The following is a 25,548-nucleotide window of genomic DNA, read 5'->3' on the forward strand; positions in this document are numbered from 1 at the left end:
CGCACACAGCCTCTTCAGAAGAGAGGCAGCAGCACCAGGGAGGTCCACAATGGCCAGGAGGGATGTCCCGATGGGGACATGCTTCCAGCAACAGTTTTCTGTTAGGTGCGAGGAGCCTCATGGCAAAGGCCTCCCCCCACAAGGGGCAGCTGGGGTCCCCCAGGAGGAAGCCCCTTCACCGACGTCCCCAGCGGGCCCCTGGCAGGGCACAGATGTGCAGGCAGAAACCAGGGAACGCACCACAGGTGCCTGCAGACAGCACGGCGAGAGGGGAAACGGGCCATTCATTGACCGTTCCAGATGTGGTTTTTAAAAATCATCCTTGTCCACATCATTGACATTAATTCTTGTGAGCTTAGTTGGTAGTTTGGGGCTGACAAAAACAGACCGGTCGAGAACAAGCGTGATTGCGGCTTCCCGGTACGTCCCATCAAAGGGCACAAACACAGCAGAGGGAAAGTCTGCGTGTGCCCTTCACAACGCGGCAGCAACACTGACCAGATGGGTCTCTAAATGGGATTAAGAGGAAGACGGCTCTACTACAGCCAGCCCTTTCCTCCAGGGCTGGAAACTCACCCTCCTGACAGCCAAGGCTCCACAACGGGCAACCAGCCCTTTGCCTTTACCCTCTTTGTTCTTCCAAGCCATCTCCTCCCTCGTGTTTACCTTACGGACCTGCCATCTCCCTCCGGCTCCTAATTCCTCCTTCTTTGGAAAGACTCTGAGATGCACATTATACAAGACACACAAAAATAAATTGTTTTTAATCCTCCAGATTCTAGTGCTCCCGAACAAGAATCTTAAAGAGCTTTACAAACAATGGATTAAGCCTTAAGACTCCCTGCGAGGTAAGAAAGTGCCTCTCTCACAGAAGCAGAGGAAGGTGAGCGAGGCTGAAGGCTGCACCATGCGACTCTACCATCGCTGCAGAAGTGACCTGTTTCTATACGCACAAACATAAGTGAGTCTACGACTGATCCATCATCGGCCTAGCGACACCTTTGCCATTTCGCACCAGGCTCTGAAGCGGCTTCAAAAACACCATACATCTTCCAAATGCCAAATGCTTTCTTTCCCACCTTGAAGCACCCGGAGTGCTACTCAAAATGCCCGGCCCGAGACAAAGCGCCCCAAGGACGGCGGCAGCGCTGGGTGCTGAAGCTGCGGCCGCAAGGCTTCTCTTGGAGCACTATTAAGATTTCATGACAACTGGCTTTCGTTAGCAGGCGCACAGGAAGCTTTCTCGGCGTGTATTTCGAGCAGCTCACCGGATGCAATCCTACGGAGAAAGGCACCTTCTTGCTTTGCTCCTCAATGTTAAGATGACTTTGGGTCACATGCTCCGTAGGCTCCAGACTGCAACCTATACCAAACATGACATCACTTTATTCCTAGTGCATCCCGGTCCGTAAAGCCCTTATATTTCTTCCCAAATATATTTTGCATGCATCTTGTAAACAAGCTTTACATCCTTTTGATCAGCACTCTGCACGGAGCCCGGGGAGGGGGAGGAGACTTCCTGTTCCACTATTGCAATCGCTCTCAGCAACGTGCTGCGCTCAGCTCTTGCCACCCCGTGAGCAATGATGAAATTTTCTATTTTGGTGGCTTTTTCTTCATATCTTTGTAGCAAGCGGGCTGCGCTCTAGTCCAGCATCGCTGTTGATCTGAATGTGATTTTTAATTCATTTTAAAGTGGCAGAGCTATTTGTTGCAGCGTCTCCTTTTCACGCCAAGGTGGCCAACTAAGAACCCTGTTCTCTAGCCAAACGTTTTCACACTACCCAGCTTCTCAGTTCCCTTGCCGGTTGTCTGAAAGCAGACATTTTTGCAAAAGAACTTGTTCACAGAAAAAATAGACTCCTCTATGCAGTAAAGCACACCACCGTGTTTTCTTGCTATTGCTTATCTGCTGAAGATAAATCCGGTTTCTGCTTGCCCGCAGGCAATCAGCCAAATGCTCACCAGCTGATACCTCCCTGTACCTCGTGGCAACTTCACGTGCCCGAACCCTCGCTTCTCTTTCGACCCACCGCCTCCGAGAGGTACAGCCGTTCCACGCCGCCAACGTGAGCGCCGATACAAAAACAGTCGGTCCTTGTTCCAGAGACGCACCACCAGCTGAAGCTGCAGAAGGTTGGTATCTTCCCCTCTTTGGAAAGAGCAAACACCCACCGGCTCCAGCGGCCACTGGAAGCCTAAGTGCTGTGTAAATGGTTAAAGGCAATCGCTTGTGCTCTCTTGTGACTCCAGCTCATCGCTTCCACGTCCTGCCTTTGCCAGCTCATATGAGGAGCTTATAAAATCGGCACGCTGTAGGCAGCCTAGCTGCAACACAGGAATGTTATGTAGTCAGTTACTAATATAGTGTTTTGCATATTGTATTTCAAACACTACATGCTTCTACATGCTCAATGTCAACAAGGCGAAAAAACTGTCAGACCAAAATGAAGTCTTCCTAATATGAGTTATTAGCTATACAGCAGGCTACCAGGTGCACTGCAAAGACCCTGCAGGGATATTCCTCCATTCATTTCATCCCTTTCCTTTTGAGAACAATCTCGGTTCCCTTTCTAATTATTTTCCTCTAGCTGAGATCAGTGTGCTCTCAGCTCTCCCCGTTGCGAGTCCAGCGCGGGCTTCCACACGCTCTGCACCGGGGACAGGTATCGCTCCGACAGAAATGCCTTACATTCATCCACGAGACGAACCGCGAGGACCTGGCAGGTTTAAGATACTCAACAGGGAGGAAAAACAAAAACAGCAGAGATTCTTCTGGGTTAAACCACTTCCAAATTCAAGGAAAAGCAATTTTTTTTCAGCAAACAGAACGTATTACATGAAGCTGTGGGTGTGCTACTCTTACAGATGCTCTACGTGAACCAAAATTTGCTGAAATTATTACAGAAACATTCCACCATCTCCCAAAACAAGCATCTTTGTGTATCTTTGCCTGGCTAAATTACGAAAAAAAACCTGCATAGTGGAGCACAGTTTCCATTTCCTCGCACACTCCTACCAGGGCTGTGCTTACAAGTAAACGCACCGACCTTTTCTCAAAGAAATCAGTGTTTGCTGTTCCTTATAAATTTGCAGAATTTTGGCTCGTTTCCATTTCACCCACTTTTGAATACGATGCTCCCCACCCCCACACAACTGTTCCCTTCTGAGGGATGACAGGCCGTCCAAAAAAATACCAGGAGCGCTCGAGCTCCTCGCTGCCTCCCCGGATGGCATCGCTCCGGCGGCAGGCAAAGGAGCACCGGGAATTTCAGACCAGCCCCTTGTAGGGAGCGCCACACCTTAATTCAATGTACCAATTTCTCCTCGCCTCTGATAATGACACTTTTCCAGCGCTCCCCTCACCCCAGATCTTCTATACAATCATTTGCGGCACGTTTTAATACTTTATTATTGCCCTATCTAAAATTGGACCTCAAATCCCTTACGAAAGGCACGGTGTTACTAGAAGGACTGCCCCGCAACCTTGCTCTGTTTTTCCATCACTGCTGATGAGGTACACAAAGAATGAGATTTTTCAATTTGTTTTGTCCACGAGCCAAAAATTCCTTTTAATGAACTGAATATGGTGCCTGTGCTAGTCTCTCACCGCTCCAGCTCAGCTCTCACTTACAACAGTCACTGCCTACAACACGGAGTTGGCCTCCTTTTGCAGGAAAATAAGGCCAAACCAGCTTGAAAGCATGTTTGGAATCTGGAGATTAATTCCATGTAAACTAATGCATTCAAACCTCTTTGTACGGCTTCAGAAAGGGCTGTCTGATCCCGGCGAGAAGTAGGGCAGCGCATACCCATGCCGTACGATGGGGAGGCGGGCAGAGCTGCCTCCATTTTGGAACTCTTTACTAAAGAAGCGTCCTGCCCCGGAGAACCGACTGCGTCGCCGCTCAGCCACCAGCCCGCACCACGGCCCGCGGTACCCGCCGGCAGGAGGATGGGGAGCACCATGGAAAGGCCTGCGGGGAAACAAAGAGGTGCCGGAGCCGGCGGGAGGGCAGGGCAGCGGGTCAGGAGGCGGGAGGGCTCCCACGGGAGCCTCTGCCCGGGGACCAGGAGCTTTTGTTTGGTGGAAAAATGCCGGGAGCAAAGGCCGGCGAGGCCACGGGGCTGCGATGGACGGGATGCTGCTCCCGGGGGTGAGCCCGTGGCGGGCAGCAGGACCGTGTCCCCCAGCCCGCGCTGCAGCACTCCCCTTGCCAACGGCTCCCCGCTGCTCTCCACCATCTCTCTCTCTCTGGGAGATAAATTATTCAGAATGAAACCATTTTAAACTCTGTTGGGATGCTGAGCAAAGCTAAGATGGGTGGTGCTGCAGCGGAAGCTGTCAGGGACACGACCAGAAACCAGGTCTTCCTCACACGGAAGGTTACAAGTGCAATCACAGTCGATCCCGCCTCGAACTCGATGCCACGAAATGCTGTGAAATAACTGAACACAAAGCTCTACGAATACCCAGTCACACCACATCAACTTGAGCGCAAGGCCCAGGGACCTGCCACGCCACGTCCATTCACAGGAGGCTCCCACAAAGCCACCCCATCAGTGATGTTTGAGCACCAAATGCCCTTATTCCTGTATTTTCTTCCTGATGGCATGGTATAAAGCAGCAGAAATAAGGACAGCTGAACAGAGTATGGTTTGCACGGTCATCTTCATGTGCCAGGGCAGCGAGGGGAGCAACACGGTGGCTCACGCATCCAGATGTGCTTCATGGATGCTCCTGCAGACCCACCTGCGCAGCTGTGCTCACCCGTGGGGATGGGAGATAAAAACAGGGATGGCACGTGGAGCCTGACCAGTGCCAAATTCCTCCTGGGTGACCGGGCACACCCAGGCTCCCAACGCTGTGGGCTGCTGCCACAGTTAGGTGGGAGGAGATCGCTCCCACCAGAGAGACGCGGCGCCGAGGCCACAGAGGTGTCCCAGAGCCAACACGCCCCTGTGCTTCTGGGAGGACAGGAGCCCTCCCGCTGCCCTCCTGCTGTGGGATGGGTCCCCGGAGAGGTCCCCTGACCACCCGCTGGACTCAGGACCCACCACTGAGCTCCTTTCCACCAGGAGCAGAGAAGCTACTGGCATGCGGCACGTGGCCAGCAGCGGCTGGCAGCACGTATGCTCCCTAGACACGAGCACCGGTGAGGTACTTGACACGGGTCCCCACCGTACAGATGCATTCAGGTCAAAACGGAGAACACCAACAAAAAGGTAGTTCAGAGAAGAGGCCTTTTTTTTTTTTGCCTTGTTTTGTTTTTAAACGAGGAGACAAAATAATTAAATGGCCTGGAAACTATTCCACATTAAAAGTCACTATAGCACTAAAAATCTAGCTCTGACAGTTATGGGTGAAGCCCTTTAAAAGTTACCATGGTAGTTGATGCAGCTATTCGCCCACTCGTTCTTCAATAATGCTGGATTATTTTTTTTGATGCGATTCAACCACAAACAAGCAAATGCTGCTGAGGGAAAAAGTACTTTCTCGCACCATAAAAAACCCCCCCTCCTTTATCTCTGCCACAAGCGCAGAGCGAAGGAGGAGACGGCAGGTAACAGGGAGCCGAGCCAAACATGCAACGCTGAACTTCTCCCCCTCCCTCTCCTGGGAGAGAGAGGAAATTTAAGAAGCAGATTCAGGATTTCAGCATCCATTTCACTTTCCCTCCCCGCCTCCTGAACTATCGCTCCCTGGGCCCCAAACGGCTATTCAGATGCTATGTCAGCTGAACGCTACGTTCGCTTCCTCTCTCAACCACCAGCTCAGCAAGCCTCGCAACGCGCTAGATGTCAGACCAGAAAGCCAAGTATTTTTGGAATACATCTTCCCTCCTTTTAATTAAGCGCTCAGGTAGAGAGCGGCGCAGGCAGAAGCGTTGGCTCCGCGAAGCCGCATCCAGCGAGGCCGAGAGAGGCAAGTCGGAGCAAGACGAGACCCAAACAAAGGAAAGCAAACACGGGCTGTAAGGGAGGAGCAGGATACAACTGCATTGACCTGCCCGGCTATTATTTTCGCAATCAAACCAAGGTCTAGAAACTCCTACGGCCGAAGGGAAGGCTTCGCCCGCCCGAGAACGCCTCGCAGCAGCCTCCCCATCAGCGCAGCCCTCATCCCGTGTGCAGATGGAAAATGAAAACCTCCCAAACCCCAGCCCGGCTGCAATCACTGCAGAGTCGCCTCCCCATCTGCCAGATGAACCCAGCTCCTTCCCCAGGGACCCCGGGGCGGCACCCCGGGAACAGGGGTTGCCGTAGATCAGCCCCCACAAACACGCGGCTCCGAGCGGGGTGAGGCAGATGGGGAGAAGGAATAAGCAGCTTCCATCACTAAGCCGGGGAAGGCAAGACCGAGCCTGCGCGCCGCAGACGCCAGGGGCACGCCGTGGCGGGGTGCAGCCGGCCCGGGGGCCACCCCGTGGGCCAGCCTTCTTGCCTGGTGCTAGCCTAAGCAACACGTACCGCCGGCTCTCCCAAAAATAATATCTCTCATTCTTAATCCCATATAAATTATTTGTTACAATAAATACTTGGACTGAAAGCCTCAAGGCTTTGCTAACAAAGCTGGGTTTGCGCGCGGGCTGCCAGGTTTTGAGAACTGGTTTAATCAGCTGGAGAAGCTGCTGGCGTGCCCGGGGAGCCCGTCCAGGCTTCGCGAGGCACAGCTCCCGTGAAGAGAGCCGCTCTCGGCTCTTCTTTCCCACAGCCCCCTCGACTCCCATCTTCCCAACCCAAAACAACGCAAACTGGGAAAATGTTTTGCCACAGTATGAACTGGGAGAAAACAATCACCACCGCAGCCCTCGAACGGGCCCATCCGCTTAGAGATCCCTGTTTTCGGCGAGGGGCAGCGCCTGTGCCGAAGCGTGTTTCCAGCCAGCGCCCCGGTGAGCGGCAAGCCAACAACTTTCAAGATGAATTAAGGCCACCGCTTCCGTGGAGTTACGCCGGTGGAAGGCGGCTTTGTTAAACCCAACTGAATGCTAAAAAACGTGCTACGTTCACCCCATTGTTCCTTCGCCTTTTCTAATAGCTGTTTTCTCTCCTCCATCACTCTCGGGCTTCGCACGCTCAGCTGTGACTCTTTGTGCCTCCCTTTCGCTGCCTTCTGCTTCTGTTTGTCCTTTTGATCTCCACTTCTCGGCTTGTGTTTTCTGCTGCGTCCCCATCCCCCACGCCTGATTTCCACTTTTATTAGGGTGCGAGGCAGAACGGCTCAAAGGATGAACAATGCGTTTTAGCTGAAAAGGCTTTGAAGCTGAATCGTGTTGTTTACCGATAGATTCCCCAATCTCCTGCTGAAATAAAATAGTGTTTTACCTCCACCAAAGCGCTTGCTGTTTATTTTCAGTGAGAAGCAATTATAAAAAGCTGATGGCACGTTAAATGCATAAAAACAGGATCAGGAGGACAGGAGTATGATCACTTAAAAAAAAACCACCAACAACAAAAAAACCCCAGACAACCACACCTCCCAACAGCCCACAGTTTCTAGCAGAAATTATTCTGGAGTCCAATTGTAAAGCTTCTGCTGCTGCACGGAGAGGTTAAAGCTCCAACCAGCTCCCAAAAGCCGCTGTGAGCCAGCACGTTGGTTTGGGTTCTCCATACAAGCGTGTGCTTTCCTTCAGCGCTGAAGAGGAACACGTACCAAAGAGCTGCCTTCCCATCCGAGTTCCTTTAACTCCAAAGCATTACTTCAATTAACGCACACTCTTTCAAGTTTAAATATTGAAACTCTTCAAGCTGGGCAAATTACAGCCAGTGACAAAGTACAGCCACACAGCTGCTGTCCCCGTTGTGGCTTCCCTGCCCACCCCCAAGGCCAGGCATCCAGTCCCAAAGCCAGACCTCTGCCCCAGGACTCCCCAGCGGCAGCATCTCCCCAAAGACGATCCTGGGCTGGGTAATACTACCTATCAATTATGAAGCAGGACGGGAGATAAAAAGCAGAATCCCATGAGCCGTGGAGATAAGATTTTAGTTCCCTGGTCTGCTCAGGGCTTCGTTACCACCCAGAATTAGACCCCACCGCGGCAGTACGAGCGGGGCTCAGCCGGACGAGGGGCAGAGCGGGTCCTGGAGCACCCAGACTCCCTGGAGCACCCCGAGCCCCGGGCACCTACTGGCACAGGCGAGAGGCGGCAGGGCTGAGAGCCTGGGGCGAAGCGCCCACCTGGGCTGCGGGGGGGAAGAAGCAAAACACACCAAAAACACCACTGATTCACAAGCCGCGTTAGTCAGCAGCAGCCGCCTCCGTCAGCCGGGATGCCCAACCCCACCTGGGCAGGAGAACACATTGAACCGCGGAAAGGAAAAGGCCAGGACAAGCCTATAAGGTCTGCATCTCAAAAAAGTCATGGTCATCAGACTTGAGCAGAAATAAAAAGGCTAATCTCCGTGAGAAGAGCAGCACCTTAGCGCCCGTGAGCCACCCCAGGAACCCAGCCACTACAGACAGGCAGCCAGGAGAGCTGGGCAACTGCCCCCCTGCCAGCTCCCCGCTGCAAGAACAGACTTCTGCATGCTTAACGGCAAATTAAAATAAATTAAACCTCAGCTCATGCAAAGTGTACAATTATTTTTTTCATCACAGGTAAATTTTCAAGCTGACTGACCAAACAAAGAAAGCATAAAATAGTTGAGGCTAAATTATGCCGCTCTGACTACAAGCTATAATCTCTGTTATTCAAAATTCAAGATTTGCAGGCTATAGAGTAGGTTTGGGAGCTGTTAATCAATGACTGAAATGAAAGATAATGCTCTACACGATGCACAGAGCTTCCTCAGAGGGAAGAGAGATTAACTCTCTCTAGATCACAGCCCTCAACCAAACAAGTTTATTTCCTTACCATCACTATACCTCAATCATTTACAGCAATACTAGACCAGTGACAGACCACAATTTTAAGCAAAGAGCTTTTATTTTTAGGGAATAAAAATCTCCTTTTTTAAAAAAAAATAAAATAATCTCCTGCAGCTGGAGACAGCCTGCTTTAAAGAACAGGGGCAGCGGGAAGTGACAGTGCCTAGAAGCTCCCTAGGCAGAAGCCAGAAGTGGCCTTGGCTACTTAGGCCTCCTTTAGTTAAGGAGCAGGGAGGAACTCAAGCAAAATTCGTGTTACTTAAGTGCTGCAAAAACCAAAAACCAACCTCAGAGCCTAGCATAAAGCAGCTCTGTAGATCAGCTATTTGCCAAATTTTCTTAGTTAAGAAAAAGCAGTCTGAAAAACACCCGGCTTTCTTACCCCTGCTCTTGTCCCCAGAAGTTTAGAGTCGAAGACTCAGGAAAGAACACAAGATTCGATTTAAATTTTTAAAGAAAACGTGGAAAGTCATTCTGTCCCTCCTCCAACACCACACATTCTAGCGCACACGAGTGCCGGTACCATACCGACATGAAGAGAAGCACGGAAACCCCCCCTTAACAAACACTACCCAACAGATATCTGAACTCCTGGCCTCACCAGCATCCAGAAACGTTAATTCCACCTTACGGGACATCACAGCAGCGCTCGGGTACTTGCAGCCTTGAAGCGAAAAGCACAAAAGGACGAAATTCAAAATCTGCAGGTGTCCCGAGCGGTGCGTATCTCTTACTCCTCCTTACTCCTCCTTCAGCCCGTCTGCATCTCTGAAGACTCCCAAGTCACGCGCTCACGAGAGTCTCATTTATTCTCTACTGAGTAAATACTTTGAAGTTTTTAACGATAAAAATATAATGATGGCACTCGAACAAGCAGATTTTAGAAACAATAGGCTAGCATTCCCGAATTAAAGCACATGAACGTGCACCGTGCATATATGTTAAGACCATGAAATTTCCAGCGGAGCAGTAATCACAAAAGGTACGTTGCTGATTGTTTTGCATTCCTCGAAAAAGGAAACTACACACTTCACACCAGTGATTTCAAAACAAAACTGCTGATAACTTAAAAATATTTTTCCAGTAACTACAACAAAAATGGTTCAAGTATCTTCTACTTTAAACAGGAGGGAGGAAAATTCCCATCTCACAGCAGGGAGGTTTGCTGCCAGGTTTCAAGGTCTGCTGGTGGCCCAAAACAACAGCGCTGCGCTCGGGTGCCAGGGATGGGTTTGTTTCCCTCCTTACAACACCTGCAAACCTCCTCAGCCCTGATTTTGGAAACAGGATTTGTATCACCCTCTGCCTTCCAAGAAACACCTTCAACACAGAAGCAACATCAATATTACTTCAGTTGCAAAAACTCACCTATCTACTAAGATAGTTCGTAGTTTCTAAAACTAAAATTTCATCAACTCGAACCCCACACCGTGAGACGCAAAAAGAGCTGGGGCCGTTGAATAAAGTCTACCTAAAGCACCAAGGTGTTGGACGGCACTGGATCGGCGGTGGGGCTGGGCACGGCGCTCCGGCTCTCCTGCTCCGGGAGGATGGATGCTTCCGGAGCTGCACTCAGGAGGTCTAGGGACAGGGCGAGGAGGAGCTCACCGGATCCTGGAGCTCCATTCGAGATGCTTCTCACAAGGACTAGGAATTACGGATGGCAAACGGAAGAAACATCTGCTGGGTAGTGGGCAGCCATCTGGGCTCAGCAGTGCCACGGGAAGAGAAATCCTCTGCAGACTTTCCGTGGCGCACAGAGAAAGCTCCCATCGGCGAGCCAGCGCTCATCGCAGACTGACATCAAAGCAGAAAACATCCACGGCATTTTTTTGGCGTAAATTACTTTTCCTGGCATGTGAGAGACACCGGCTGAACCCCTGATCAGATGGCAAAGGTGGTTAGTCTGGGTCTGGGGCAGGGAGCAGCGGCCCTGGCCGGGAACGGAGGGGCCGTGCCATGGCGTGAGCGCTCCCGCTGAGCCTGCCTTATTTAACAGTTTTGCAACATCCTTTGGAGCCCCAATAACTTAATTTTTTACGAAAGGGCATAAAATGTTCAGTGTTCACTATCAGTCACAGAGATGAGCAGATGCAAGCGCACTACTTAATTTTCAAGGCAATTTTGCAAGGCTGCTTCGTTTTCTTTCTGTATCTACAAAGAGCGCATTGCCGCCTTCATTAGGTATCTCCTTGTTTTCAGTAGCTTACGCACTGAAAAAAGCAAGACTAAAAAAAGAAATCACGACACTGGAAACAGCCGTCTTCATAAAAACTGTTTTTAAACACCTACTCAGTCAAAACTGCGCAATAGGGGAGCAAGACACGGTCTGCACACCCATTCAGGTGTTCGCCTTTTCCCTAAACGCTCAAAAAGCTCCGGACAAAACCTCCAGCTGCAGGGTACGGCCTGCACAGAGACGCCTTTGGCTTAACTCAAAGATTGTTTCCCGTTTTATTAAGACGGGGCTACCGAGGGGCAGCGATTCTCTCGTTAAACCGCAGTTTGCAGAAAGCCACCAGCACAAAGGCATTTCCCAAACGCCGAGGCCAAAGCCGGCAGGGCTGTCACGACGCTGGAGGAAAAGGGGGAGAGGCCGGGGCTGCAGCCGTAAGGCACCATGTGTCCTCCGGCAGACCCTGTCTGGAGGGCGGGCGGGTGGGCGGCGTGCTGGAGCCGCTCGGGGAAGCCAGATGCGAGGCCTGGCACTGACGCCAGCAGCCGAGCTATTTTTATGAACCAATGGGTTGCGGTGCCGGAGCAGGAGCTGCTTCTCCCCTCCGAGCACAGCTCACCGCGCTCAGCCGGGAGAGAGGGATCCAGGCGGCTCTCAGGGACGAGGGGGGAACCCAGCACCCGTCACTGCCAGACCAGGAGGGAATTTGGGCACTGTGCTCTGCCCACATGGACAAGCAGCAACTCTTAAAGTGGTATCTTTTTTTCTTTTAGGTATCTTTTTTTTTTTTTTTGCCAGGGAGGCTTCCCCATCAGAATCCACAGAAAAATCCATTAAATCACCTACCACACAGCAGCCTAAATAAGTGATCATTTCTCTTGGGCACAAAGACATCTACCTGCACCCTAAGCCCTTCCCAAGGTCAGCTCCCTCCTCCCTGGGCAAGTCAACAGCACGCACCAATTCCCATTTTGGGGGGGGAGGGGGGGGGGGGAAGGTCAAGACAATAAAAGTTTAACTCAAAGAAACATATTCCAACTATTCAGTGCACGTCACCAGTTTTCACCGGGCTTTCAAACGCTTTGCAGTTTCTGGAAGCTGAATGCCAGGAGTACCTGCTGAAATTATCAGAGCAACGCCGGCCTTCCTCGTGCTCTCTCCATTTTCTCAGGCTTCCTTCCTGGCTTCCTTCCAGCATTCCCATCTCTTACAGAAGATCCTGTTTTCCTTCATCGTCTGGGTTGTCTCCTCCTCTTCCTTCTCATTGCCACCCACTCATTTTTTTCATCTTTCCCAATACTGTATTTGCTACATCCTCTCTCGCTGCAGCCCTCTCCCCCCCGCCCCGGGCCACCCAGCAAACCGCCGCGGGTGCCGCTCGCTCCAGAGCCAGGGTACGCCACGCGCTTGCCAGCGTCCAGGAGAACACCCAGGTCAGAAGCCTTTTCCTAGCCCACACCCTGACTGTCGCTGAGCCACAAGGACACGTGGCTTCTCCCTCGAGCATCCCGATGTTTGAGAAACTCCCCGATACCGTCTCAGTAGTCGGTCCTTACACCCGCCTCAGCCCGGGTGCCCAGGAAATGATGTCTGCTGAGAAGAGCAAAACAAGCGGCAAACTGAGCCTTTTTTCTTCTTCCTCCTTCCCTTCCTCTAGCCCGGATCAAAAAAGCCACATACAACTGAGAGCTCCTCTCAGCCTCCTCCACGCTGGCCCCGCTGCAGAGCGCATCCATACCCCCCCGCCACGCTACCCTCTCTAAAAATGTACAGGTCGGGCAGCGCATTACGCACAACAATCCCAATTCTAAAAAGCACCAAATGCATTACTAATAAAATAGCAATGCGGTCATCCCGAAACTTCCTCTGACTAGAAGAGGCCGCCTGCCTTCCACGGCGGGAGTGAGCGAGCCGCCGTTTCTGTGGCCCGCGGGTTGCTGGCTCCAGCCCCACGCTAGACGCAGCAGGTCCCTCGAAGCTCAGCTCCACAGGGGCCTGAGCACAGGGCAGGCTCGGGGGGTTTTCAATCACCAGGCTACGCAGACAGGCACTTGACGACACACGTTAAACTTAAGCCATGACAGTCACCACCGAGAGCAGCTCCACACCCTCCATCACTCCCTTGCGACAAACCGAGACAAGAACAAACAGGTGGAAAATGACCATTTTCAGCTCTTTGGGGGAGGTATTCCAGTTCTCTCCTTTTTTTTTTTTGGCAGTCAAACTACGGCCTCTGACGCAAAACTGAGCCCGGCCTGCCCTGCAGCCTCCATTAGTGCCACTGCACACTCAGGCAAGCTGCAGAGCTGTTTTCACCCGGTGCAGAGAGACGATGCCCACCCAAGACGTTGGACATCAGTGCTCTGGAACCAGCTCAGTGCCACCTCGTCGCCACCCACCCAGTCCTTGTGTTCACTCCATACCACTCCATACCATAAAGGCTGAAGAGTCCTGTCAGCGTCAAAGCATCTAAAAGCTCCTCAGAGGGACATCAAGCATTTGTCAGGTGCCTGGCTTGTTTTTCACACATCCACATCTTCATAGCACCACTCACAGCAGTGCCCAGCACTCGCCCCTTGGCTCTGAGAAGGGGGGAATGCTCCCCTTGGTACCACCGTGGGCACAGACACACAGCTTCTGCCAAAGCCTTGTTCATGAGTTAACAACGCTCATCCGGAGGAGATCCCAAAGCAGCCGGAGCAACACACATTTTTCAGCCATTCTGCAAGAAACCCTGAATCGTTTGTGGTCACCTGGGCACAAGTGAAAAGCAGTGCCTCACCCAGGTGTTCCCGTAAACCACCTACACCCACTTTCCTTCACCCCAGATTTGCAAAGACTGTTGATTCATCTTAGTACTTGGGTGCAATCTGCTGATCAATGTTTTGACTAAAGCCTCAAGCACACACTAAGGGCAGGCGAGAAAACATCTAGGCAGGAAAGCTGCAGAGACTGTAAACCTTTACTGTAAGTCCCAAGACTCCAGGAGGTCCATGCATTCCCGCAGTGCAAGCTGAGCACCCATACGTGCCTACGCCGGCTCATACCGCTCGTGTTTACAGATCCTTTCTCAGCTTGACATTTTGCTTAATACTAATTTGACTTAAAGAGAATGGTCTGTTTCAAAGAGACGCTGCTTATAAACCAAAACCAACGTGAAGGTTTGACATGGCCACCGCATGTGGATCGTGAGCTGCTAGAATGAACTTCTACACACTGAAAATAAAAAGCTTTGCTTACGTTTAAAAACATTTACATTTCTTCTAATAAACTAGACAGAGCTGTGAGGGGAATCAGAGGTTTTCTTAAAAATCCTGAAAACGGAGGCCATCTCTGACCTCCTTTTGTAGAGCTCCTGGTGCTCAACCTGAGGCTCATGTACCTTACACTGAACTTTTTGCTCCACAGATCCCTTCTTTCAGCACCTACGACCTGCGTGGCCCTGCTGTTTATTGTTGGGGTTTGCCATTTACAAGACACAACGGCAGAGTGCTCCATCAGCCAGCGCAGGGCATCCGACACCCACCCTCTGCACAAGTCCCAAGGTCTCCTTCACATAACCGGAGCCGTAGAGATAGCAGTGCTGACAGCCATGATAAGGGCACCTCCAGACCAGCCGGTGGTTGCCCTCATGGTCATTTAAGCTAGGCCCTTTAGCACACTGCCCGCATACACTTTGGGTTCATTACAGGTGCTAGCAATGGCTTAGGTATGGACAACGTTAAGTTTACTACAGCTTTCAAGGAAGATGTGGTGTGAGACAGGAGCCATCACTCCACGGGACACAGGAAGATGTGGAAGAGCACAAGAAGGACCAGGGCTGATCCCTGAACAGCAGCATCTCCCAGCACCCAGGGGCTGAACGCAATAGGAGCCCCTGCCTGGCACAGAAACAAGACACCATCGATGAGCTGTCAAGCACCACATTTCCTCTTCAAAAGGCACTACCCAACGACACATTTTAACCTCTACCATTTTTTCAAAAACCACCAAGCCTACACTCACAGTGGTGACAAACATCTGCATGACCTCAACATCATCGTCTTTCAGCGGGGACCACTGCTGAAGGCTTCTGCTCAACTCTACGCTGGAGGAACATACCAGTGAATGAAAAACCAACTGGACGTTCAGGACACTTGCCCTGCAGATGGCACTGCCTCAGACTCCTCTTGTCACCCACACCTTCTCCTCATGTGCCCAGAATAGCTGTTAGTTCAATAGAACAATTAATTTATTAGGTAACTTATCTGGCTGAGTAATTATGTAGCCAAAATGCTGGGTTTTAACCAAACAGTTTGGAACTGCACCACAGCCAACACCGTCAGCGGAGCAGAGATGGCAAGAAGGAGGTGGCACTGTGGGGAACAGGAGATTTCCTGGCCCTTTACACAACCACATCTGCAACAAAAGTTGTTGTTTCTCTCTACTACTTAAACCCACAAACAAGGATTTGTTCAACTTGGTGCAAGACACTCTATTTAGAGTCAATAACAGCTTTCTCATAAGACAGGGGACATGCGGGAAGAGGGGAAGGTAAAAGGCAGACGAAGCGATTAGGCTGCATTATCTTTATCGGGTCCTTTTGGAGACCCAGGCCCAGCGAACGCAGCAGTGGAGAGGCTCGCGGCGCGGAGCACAATGGCCCTCTGTGCCGAGCGGCCACCTCGCGCAGATTTTCATCTGAGGCTTCCTGCAAAGCAGCGCGGAGCCACCGAAACTTCCACACCCCCCCCCACAGACCGCCCCGTGCACAGCAGGACTTTGCTGAGCGTTTGGTTTCCGGGCGCTGGCTGGCAGCTGGGAGCACGGCGCTGGCAGCAGGTCGGCGACCATGGATCCCCGTCCTCAGCAACAGCCTACAAAAGGGACTTTACAGCACAGCTATTGTCACAGAGCCCTTGTTAGAAACCCTCGTCGCTCCGATTCCCCGACTCCTAACAGTGGCAAAGCTGCTTCAGACACTTCACCCTCCAACTCAACCTCAGGAGTCCAACCCTGAGCTCAGCAGAAAGTCGACCACGGGCAAGAGCTGACTAAACACCAACTCACCTCCGGCAGGAACCAAGCAGGGGACTTTCCCCCTCACCCACTTTAACGATACAAGGAGCCTTAAAGTAAAAAACATATAATAAGAAAGCAAAATTTTGCTAACTACATTACCGTCACTAGTTTGGGCTTCCACCACCAGTGTCACCCCGTGGGCTGGAGGAAGACCAGGCTGTTGGCTCGCCATTTGGACCTTCACTGCAGCAGCTCTTTCCCTACAACCCTGCAACCCCCCCTCGCCACCCGTTGCAATTTCTCCCTTTTTCGCCCATCCTTTGGTTCACTGGCAACTCAACCTCCACTTCTCTTGGGCACAGCTGCCAGCTCGGAGGCTCCTGTCCCCTCACTCACCTCCTGCCACCACCCGGGCAGGGACGCGGGTCGTGAATGGAGAGTCCCAGCACGCTGCTCCCACGCTGCGCTTCCAGGGGTTGCCAGCAATAAATGCGATCATCTGCTCTGCTGATGCTGCAGTTGCCACTAATGAAATATTATAATGCAGCCCTTAAAGTGACACCGTGTTGAGCAGGCCGTAAGGCTGGGAATTAACTCACAAAGCGCAACCAAGAAAATGGAAATACTTCTCTTTCTCCTCTTTCCCAACGGGAAGCCAACTGAATTGTTTCTTCTGTTCCCTAGAACGAGTTAGAAGTTCTCGTCTCATGAAAAGTTTTAAGATTTTACTGAATTTTTAACTATTGCGTCTACAACGTTTGCAAACACATGCGACAAGAACTGCAGAACAGTTCTCCTTCTCCGAGCATAACGACGTGAGATCCACCAGCAAGCGTCACAAACCACTAGGGATATAGTAGCAACATCACAATTTTCCCAAACAAAACATTCTTCTTGATCACGTTATAATTACCCGAAACTTGCAAATTTGCACTACATAACATTAAGCTTTTTATTTTATGAGCTTTGAAACAGCTTATGAGAAAACCTGTGCTTTGCAAAGGTACAGACAATTCAGGTGAGTCTGTACTTTACCTTCTGCATCACCTCCACTGAACTTTAATTCCTGCATCTGTTTAAAATCCTGAAAATTGTATCTATTTTATTATCAGAAGAAGAAAGTTTTTGCCATATTGCCGTGTCTTCTTTAAGACATACCTACTCAACATGGAAAAATTACCGGATTCTCCTATAGTCAAACATTTTCCAGACACACACACGCAACACCACGCTATTCTTAAAAGACCAGTCACATGCAAGTTTTTCATGATATTTACAGGCATAAGAGGTCCTCGTGAGAAGAACATTACACAGAAAGTTTCCCCAGAGAAGAAACCTTGAACCAGAACCAAGTTATTTCTGCAAACGTGAACCAGAAAGTTCCTCGGCGCTAGCAGAGATCTTTATGCATCCTCCACCTTGGATCTGCCCAAGGCCCGTTTTTAAGTACCATCAGAAGCAGCAGCCCATCTCCAGGAGGCAGCACGCCAGCGGAGCCTTCGGCGCTCTCTAAAAGCTCTTTTCTTTACTCGTGTTTTCTTCACCCACATTTATACCCTTTTATATTTAACCTAGATAAGGCAAACATGAATGACAAGAGGCCGCTAAGGCAGCTCGAGCAGGATCGCTGCTCCTGCCTGTGTGAAACGACGGTCTGGAAGCAATTTGTTTTCCCATCTCATTTCACATGGGAAGCCCATCCACCAGCGGGGCCGTGCCCCAGCCGCCCGTCCCCTCCCTGCTGGGAGCCCAGCACACAAGAGGACATTGTCCCGCCTGAATGACAAACAGTTTTGTGACGCTGAGGCTGTAAAGTGCATCAGACAGGTGCAAGGAAGCTTACCAAATTGGTGTGTACACGTCTCCGCGATTCGGGGACAAGTTCATTCCTAGGCAGAATACACGCGAAATGCCAACAACAGTCTGAGAGGTAGCGAGGGGCTGGTGGGGGGGGGGGGGGGTGGTGGCGCTCCATGCTCGGCCCCTTCGCCCAGGGCTCTCCTTTGCCAGCCCTCCCACCACACACCCACGGGCTCCATCTCCACCGGGACAGGTCGCTTCTCCCGGCAAACCTGGCTTTCCTGAGCTGCAACGACACCCAAGCTTGTCTGAGGAACGGTAAAACACAGGCAAGCCTTCAGAACCTGAAACTCATCTCAGGGAAGAAACCCCATCGTCCAAAAGCGATAACAGAATTTGAAAGTATTGGCGGGGAGGGGAGGGGAAGAAATCCCTTTAAACTGAACGCAGAGATGTCTCGCGCTTGCCAGCAAGTTCACAATGAAAAACGCTTGCTATTTCTGTCACTGCATCTCCAGAAGCTCAGGCTTGATTTGATTCATTTTCCCTATAAGGTATTTTTAAGTATAGAAGAAAAGGCCCAAACTAATTGCCAGAACGTGTCCCTGCAGACTGTACGGCAGCAGCCATGCATGCACAAACCACCACGCAGCTGGCGAGCGGAGAGGCGCATCGGCCGGCCACGGAGCCAGTTTCAGACAGGTTGCCCCACCAGAGGCACGACCAAAACCAGGACAAGCAGGTGATCTCCGCTGCCTTCACACGCACCGACCTACGCGAGTATCTCAAGGCTTTTTAGTTTTGTTTTCAAACACGCGCTAAGTGGATCATTCAACAGGAAGCACGCAGCCAAGACCTTGGCAAACCGCAGCTGGCATTTAATAACTGCAGCATCTTTAAAGACCCCTTTTAATCAACTTTTAACTCCTCGTCACACGGTGCCAGCGTGTCCCAGCACACCCAAGGTTTCCCTCAAAAGCCGCCACCATGTCAAATTATTCCACCCTCTTCACCAACCTGCCATGCTTGCAAATCGGATCCAGGGACTTATTCAGCCGGAAAGAAACACAGCCAGACAAAAAAGTTCCTTTTTTTAAAAAAAATAAAAATAAAATTTGCTATCTCTAGTCCAATTCTGAAGAGCCCACAAGCGGCTGGTGGCACAACGGAGAAGTATTTCAGCCTGCACTGAGCTGCACAGAGCCCACATGGAATATAATTTTTAGTAGACTTAGATAAAATTAAGGCTAGTAACAGGAATTACAATATGCAGAAAAGGTCTTCATTTCCTTCACCCCAATAAATATATTTCAATACTCAACATTTAAGCAGGAGCCAGATCAAAAACCAGATTAAAAGGGGGCATCTTTCGTGGAAGCTGTAAGGCAACACCACTGTGCGATCACTGCAGCAACCCCACAGAAGAGCACTGGACTCCGGGACCAGAGACTTGTTGGAACAGATGAGATGAGTCACGAAGCAGAGACATGCAGAGCTCCGGCTGCGCTGCCAAGGGGAGTGGAAAGCCGCCCCGACGGCCGCGTGTTTAGGGAAGGACTGCAATCCGCCCAGCGCTCTTAGTCTGGCCCTCGGCACAGCACGCAACGCTACGGTAGGTAGAACTGAGTCAGCTCCTCTTGAAATCACTGCAAAGTTGTTCTGCCTTTAAAATTAAAAAAAAAAAATGCATGGCTACTGCCAGATGTGAAAAATTCCTCCGGTGTGGTTTCCTGGAGGGAGCAGGAAGGGAGGCTGTGACCACCTCGCCCCTGTGCGTGCCTGGGTCGGTCCTGCTCCGCGCGAGACAGGCTTCAGCTCAAATATTAACTCTCCCCAGGAAACACACTTCTGCCGGGTCTCCTCCAGCCCGGCCAGGACAGCTGAGGCGTACCAAAAACGTGCAGCGAAATGGCATTGCATCCGTGTTCGGGAAAGACCCAAAGCTCTCCTGCACCCGGAGAAGTGGAGCGGTTCCTGCCGTGCCCGGCTGAGCCGACGTGCTCCGGCGCAGAGCAGGGCTGGCAGCCTGCCCCCGCTCATGTGCCTTTCTTGGAGCCTCTTCCAGCTCCTCCTCAAGGGAGCCTGCTGGGACCGTGCCCTTCCAGCGAGGAGAGGCTCCGGCGAGCAATGGCAGCTGCCTCCTCACCGGAGCTTCCTGCGGCCCAGCAGCCCCCAGTGCGGGGGGTTTAAGGCAGGACCCACCTCCCTGTAGCCAGAGGGCAGTGGCGCGTGAGCGGTGCTTCAAGACGCGACCACGTGTGCCGCTTCACGTGGAACTGAGAAGTTGACTCAAATCACGTCCGCATTAAGTTGCGGGGAAGATCACACCACGCAGAAGCCGTAACAAACAGGGAACCGCTCGGCTGTGTTAAAGCTGTAGATGCACAACGCTGCTCCCCAAGTAATTTTTCTACAGTACACGACGATATTCCCCAAGCAGTTTTTCCAAAATCCCTAACTGTATTCCCCAAGCAGTTTTTCTACAATACCTCTGCAACGTCTGGTGACCGTTTTGGATTTCTACCCAATTTTCACAACTATAATGATCCAACGTTTACAGACAACTCTTTAGAAAGTTATCATTAAAAGTTGTTTCCTTTTGAACCATCAGAACCTTTCCCCTCCAGCAGTCGCATGCTTTTGATGCAGTGTGAGAAACCAAGTGGTTTGGGGAAGTTTCTGTAATAGCTGCGTACGTTTGCACAGTTCCTGAAAGCTACGGCAATAGGGAGCCTCAGCAGCGCAAACACGACGCTCACCAAGTACCGGTTCTGTAAACAAGGGAACGGCATTCGGCATTAGAAGATGCGCCACATCAAGGCTAGAAAACAGCACATTTTTTAAAAATAATTAGAAGCAAAAGCCATACGCTAACTTGGTACCTTTTCAACTGCAGCTCTGAAACTAAGCTTTAGATGAAGGGTTTCGGTTTTCTAACAAGATCTGTTCCTCCAAACACAGCACTCCTCCTCAGCAGCCTTAATTTACCACCCACAGCCGCCTGTGGACAGCACGAAGTGGACAGTCCTGGAATTCACCACCTCTGCTTTTAGGTTTTGCAGCCCTTCAGGTCTCCCCTTGAAGAGAGAGGAGCTGCCTCTCAGAATAAAAGCACTCGCCATTGCACTGCCAGCTCGTCTTCACACATAAGAAAACACGCGGTGGGTTGTCTTCCCTTGCGTTACTCCCAAAGACCAGACAGCTCAGAAACAAGCGGTCAGAAAAATTAACTCTCCCAAAGAAATTAATGGTGAACGATTCTCTGAGCAGTTTTGAAGCTGCCCTCCTTGCTGGGTGTGTTAGGAGTTTTGGCTAAAAAGCAGGCTTTCATGTGTAAAAGGTTAACAACATTTACACCTTAAATACCGTACTTAAAAGCATCTAGACCAACAAGCTCCTTAGCAATTCCTCCCAGGGAGGTGGGACAACTGAACCGGTTGGTCTGGTTACTATATAAGGTAGCAAGTATGCTGTTTTCTACATTTTCATTAAAGATTAAGTCAGCCAAGTTCTGCTGAGGCTTAGGAAAAATACTGAAAGTCACCAGCCCCTAATGACTACTCAGGCTGTCAGTAGGAACCGAGTATTTTTTTCTAGTATGGGACGAATGTGCACAGAAATTCCCAGCCCAACAAGTATTCCCGTGGGACACAACAACAGAGGCATACTGCAGAGAACACACCTCCAGCTGCTCTCACGAAGACGCTTCATCAGCCACGTCCGGACGTGGGGCAGGATCTCTGCAAGGTGCCGAACGGCACCTTCGGGGGCAGCTCCTGCTCGTGCCTATTATTTTGGCAGAATTCAACACGGAGGGTAGATGCGAGCTTCGTCTGCTGTGGTACGGGTCAGCCTGGTGAGTTATCCAAAATCTCAGCTCCTACATCAATAGACATTTGTAAACGCCATGTCAGCAACGGGCAAAGACGGGAGTTGGGGGTTTCAGACCAAGGCTCAAAGCAGGCTGGCCTTGCTGGCAGTACCCCATCCCCTAACGCGGTGGTGACATCCATTCCGCCAAGTGACAGGAATGATTTCGGGATTTTTCTTAGAAATTGTATTTAAAAAGAAACCCAACTAAATAAAGCTGAACTTCTGGAAAATTCTTCAGCGCTTGTCACGTTCTAACCCCATGTAACACGGGCTGGCTTTACTGCAAGGAGACACGGCATCAAAGCAGCCAGCAAATTATCCTCTTAGTTACATTTATTATAACTCTTAGAAGAAAACTTTTTAAAAACCAAAGGACATAACTTTGGGGATCCTTTAGCAGCTGGGAGCTGGATATAGGGCGAGGAAGAGAAGAGAGCACGGAGCAGAGTCTCCCAAGCGGCATCAGGACAGGGATTTCTCTGCTGCGAAGGTGCCGAGATGAGGCCGGTGCTCCTGTACCTGCTGCGCAAACAGGTCCGGTTACACGCATGGGCTCTACAGCCAACGGCGCTTCCATTCATCCATTATTTCTGGGGCATTTTTGAAGTCTGGCTTGCAAAACGCCAGTAAGTAGTTCCACAAAGGCTTTGAAGTTGTTCCTGGCGACGAAAAGAAGCAGCAACACACAGCTACGGACACATTCAGGAGACCAATAAATTCCGGCCTCGCCCTCTTCAAATACACGAACCATTTTTTTGTTTGTTTGTTTTTTTAAGTCCAACACACCAACTATGTTTCTGTTCAACAAAGGCTCAGAGGGAAAAACGTTCAGGTTTGCAGCTAGAGCTACGAAACAGATTAAATTAATATTCTACTCTCTCCCTACCACAAAGTCTTTGGAGGACGCTTTGAAGACAAATGCTGGTCTAACAAGAGTGGCCTCCTCTTCAGAGAAACTTGATGATGACGGCAAAAATATTTTAAATTTGCTTGCTGAATCAACTAAAACTCGTATTTATTTCCCCTAAGAATGTTTATTGAACCAACCAATAATGAAGCTGGTACCTATTGACCACACTACTGATTTAGCACCAAATTTGACCCATTTTGAGAACACGAGGGCTATACAACATCTGCATTTCGAGAGCTCGTTTTCACACCCCTTGGCTGCGCCCTCTCCTGAATGACTTCTGTCTGAGAGGGGCAGAAGGAAGAACTTTCTTGCTTTTCAACTCCCACGAGGTTTCCCGATTTCGAGTGAACCGGTGCAAGGAGTGAAACAGTCACACGCACCTACCGGCCCGGCTGCAACTAACAGCGCTTAAGGCGAGATTATTTTGTGCAAAAGCAGTTGACATTTGGAAGAGTTTAAATATCAAAATTTACTCCTCTGTAAAAACTGAAAATAATACATACTTAACACATGACATATCCCTGGCATTTATACAGCTTGAATCAATCTCCAGTTAGGAGGCACTCTCTTCAAAGCCCTCTGTAATTTAAAAAGATGCATCTAGACTCAAAAAAAAAATTTGAGAAGTACCCATTGCTTCAACATTTGAGTTGTATTAATACATTCTATGCTCCCGCCGAAGTCTATCCTCCTTTTCAAATAACGCTCAGCTTAAATACATTTTTAAAATAACTTTAAATAATTTTAAATATATTAAATATACCATGTATGCGTATCAGTAACGCCAGTTTTACCTCCTCTAAAAAAATACAATGGTGCTTAATACATCCACTAATTTCAGCATCAAATATTAAGGTTCTTTGATCAGAGTAGGAGTTAGAGACCCTAAGGCAACATAGCCTATATGTTGCCCAGTCTCTCCACACATTTTAAATCTCAAGCCCACTTATTTTTCTAATTCCGGTTCAGGATATATACCACAGTAAATATTTTAAATAAACCCACAGGAGCTGCTTATGCCAGTAAAGTCAAACATTTGCTTTTTTAAAGGAACATCCGTATGTACAATCACTGGTTTATACACTTAAGAATTTTATTTTATTATACTGCTGTATCGCTTTTTTAATACGCATCTGCCAAGGAGGAAACATTCTGTTTCTAATTACCAAAGTCTTAAAAAAAAATTTTTTTTTCAAGTTAAATATTTAATATATTTGAAAAGAAATATTTCTAGAGGTGCCTCAAGTAAAAAATTGTTTAACATGTGTTTTACAGTCTTTCCAAACTCTTTTTATGGTCCTGGAGTCTGTCCACATTTATGGAAAAAATGTAATGTTTCAGCTTCAATTTGTCTATTATTTCAGCGTGATGTTTTAAAGCTCTTTAAGAGAAGAGAACGCATCCATATTTCAAGTAATTTTTTCAATTAATATTTGAAAGAAATCAATCAATTTTTTATTTTATTTTTTTAACAGGAACTTTTGTAATAGCTATGGAAGTCGACTTTTTCGGTGCAAGTCTCCTGACTGAGACCAGTTTCCACTGACACATTTCTTTTCGCGCCTTTACGTTACCCCAGTTTAGGTTTCCAGTCACGGTATTGCAGACGGGCGGCACGGGAGCACTTCTCCCAGCAGTAACGCTCCAAAGCGACGAAGGACAAGGGCAGGGATCAGCAGACGATGGCACCCGAGCCTGAACCCCCATTAAAACCCCTACTTCTTGACCGCACACAAACGCTTCCGATATTTTTTGAAGAAAGAAAAATTATACCTGAAGACTTGGACTCTTTCCCTGGTCAGGTTATGCTAAGCAACTGGAAGAAATAAAATACTTAAAGTGCTAGAATAAAAGTTTTGCCAGATAGGCTACTGTTTCTCCCCACGTGAAGGGCCCCCGGCATCCCACCCATGGGTGGCCACTGCGGAGCGATCACAAAACTCCTGCCCAGCCCAGGGACACCACGGCAGCAGGCCAGAAACCCAAGGGCTACACAGCCCCATTTTATTAAAGTGGAATATTTTTAACAATATAAGTGTATGTCAATGTGATGGCCAGACACTAGACTCGAAATCCTTTATTTCATTCTGAGCATCTGCGGGGACCAGGGCAGAGCACTAGAGAGGAGGAGGGGGAGATGCTCCCGCGAGGATGCTCTGCATCCTCCTCCTCCCGGCACTCACCCCTGCAAGCGGAGCAGGGCTGCACCTCCTCACCTCCACCAAACCCCCCCAGAGGTGAAATGCTCTAGACACAAGTAATAACGCACCCGGCGCCCGTGTGCAGATTTACTTCTACAAGACGGACAGGTGAATATTAAACACTGTCCATACGCACACAGGCAAAGCGTGGCGGAGCCCAACTGCACCCCAGCCCTCCACAGCCACAAGTAATTTTCTATCTGTGATGCTCAAATCAAAGACTATTCCACCGCCAGCAAGCCATGAGAAAGACTGCATCATTTTCATTATAAGATAAGGTCTTAATGGCCTCTCTGTCTGCTCTTCTGACTCCAATTGCAGCTTTATTTTCTCCACAGAAAGCTCCCGTTGATTTGGATGTTCTCCTAATCACCGAAAAGGAAACTAAAATTTGGAGTAAGGATCTGGAGGGGGGTTGTTTTTAAGAAACAGACTTGTAAACAGTACTTTTACAGTGAAAGGAATGTAGAGAATGAGAAGCAGCCAGCCAGCGCGTACGTTTCATACAAGCCTTCAAGGATGTACGTAACTCAGGGACAAGCTGAACAGAGGCTGCTTAGGACCGACGATGTGCAACATTTCCCATAGCATTTCTCATGTATTTTTAGCCCGGTTTCCTGAGGAAATGAGGCCCACGGCTGCAGCATGCCCACCTCTCCTCCGCGCAGCCAGGTCTGAAGGAAGAGAGGGCCTCGGGCAGCCAAGCAGG

At 49.8% G+C, this 25,548-nt stretch overlaps 1 protein-coding gene across 3 annotated transcripts in view; it reads right to left on the bottom strand.

Moving 5' to 3' along the window:
* ANKRD11 (ankyrin repeat domain containing 11) overlaps positions 1-25,548 on the bottom strand; it is a 158,048-nt gene that overhangs the window by 83,552 nt on the left and 48,948 nt on the right. Inside the window, exon 1 of one of the 3 annotated variants that reach the window (XM_063334857.1) lies at positions 1,269-1,285. The exons of the other annotated variants lie outside the window; for them this stretch is intronic. The gene's annotated coding sequence lies outside the window, so the exon portion shown is untranslated. Of the gene's footprint in view, positions 1-1,268; positions 1,286-25,548 lie in introns of those variants that run through there. 3 annotated transcript variants of the gene reach the window in all.

Source organism: Chroicocephalus ridibundus, chromosome 4, assembly GCF_963924245.1.
Source record: "Chroicocephalus ridibundus chromosome 4, bChrRid1.1, whole genome shotgun sequence".
Lineage (NCBI taxonomy): Eukaryota > Metazoa > Chordata > Aves > Charadriiformes > Laridae > Chroicocephalus > Chroicocephalus ridibundus.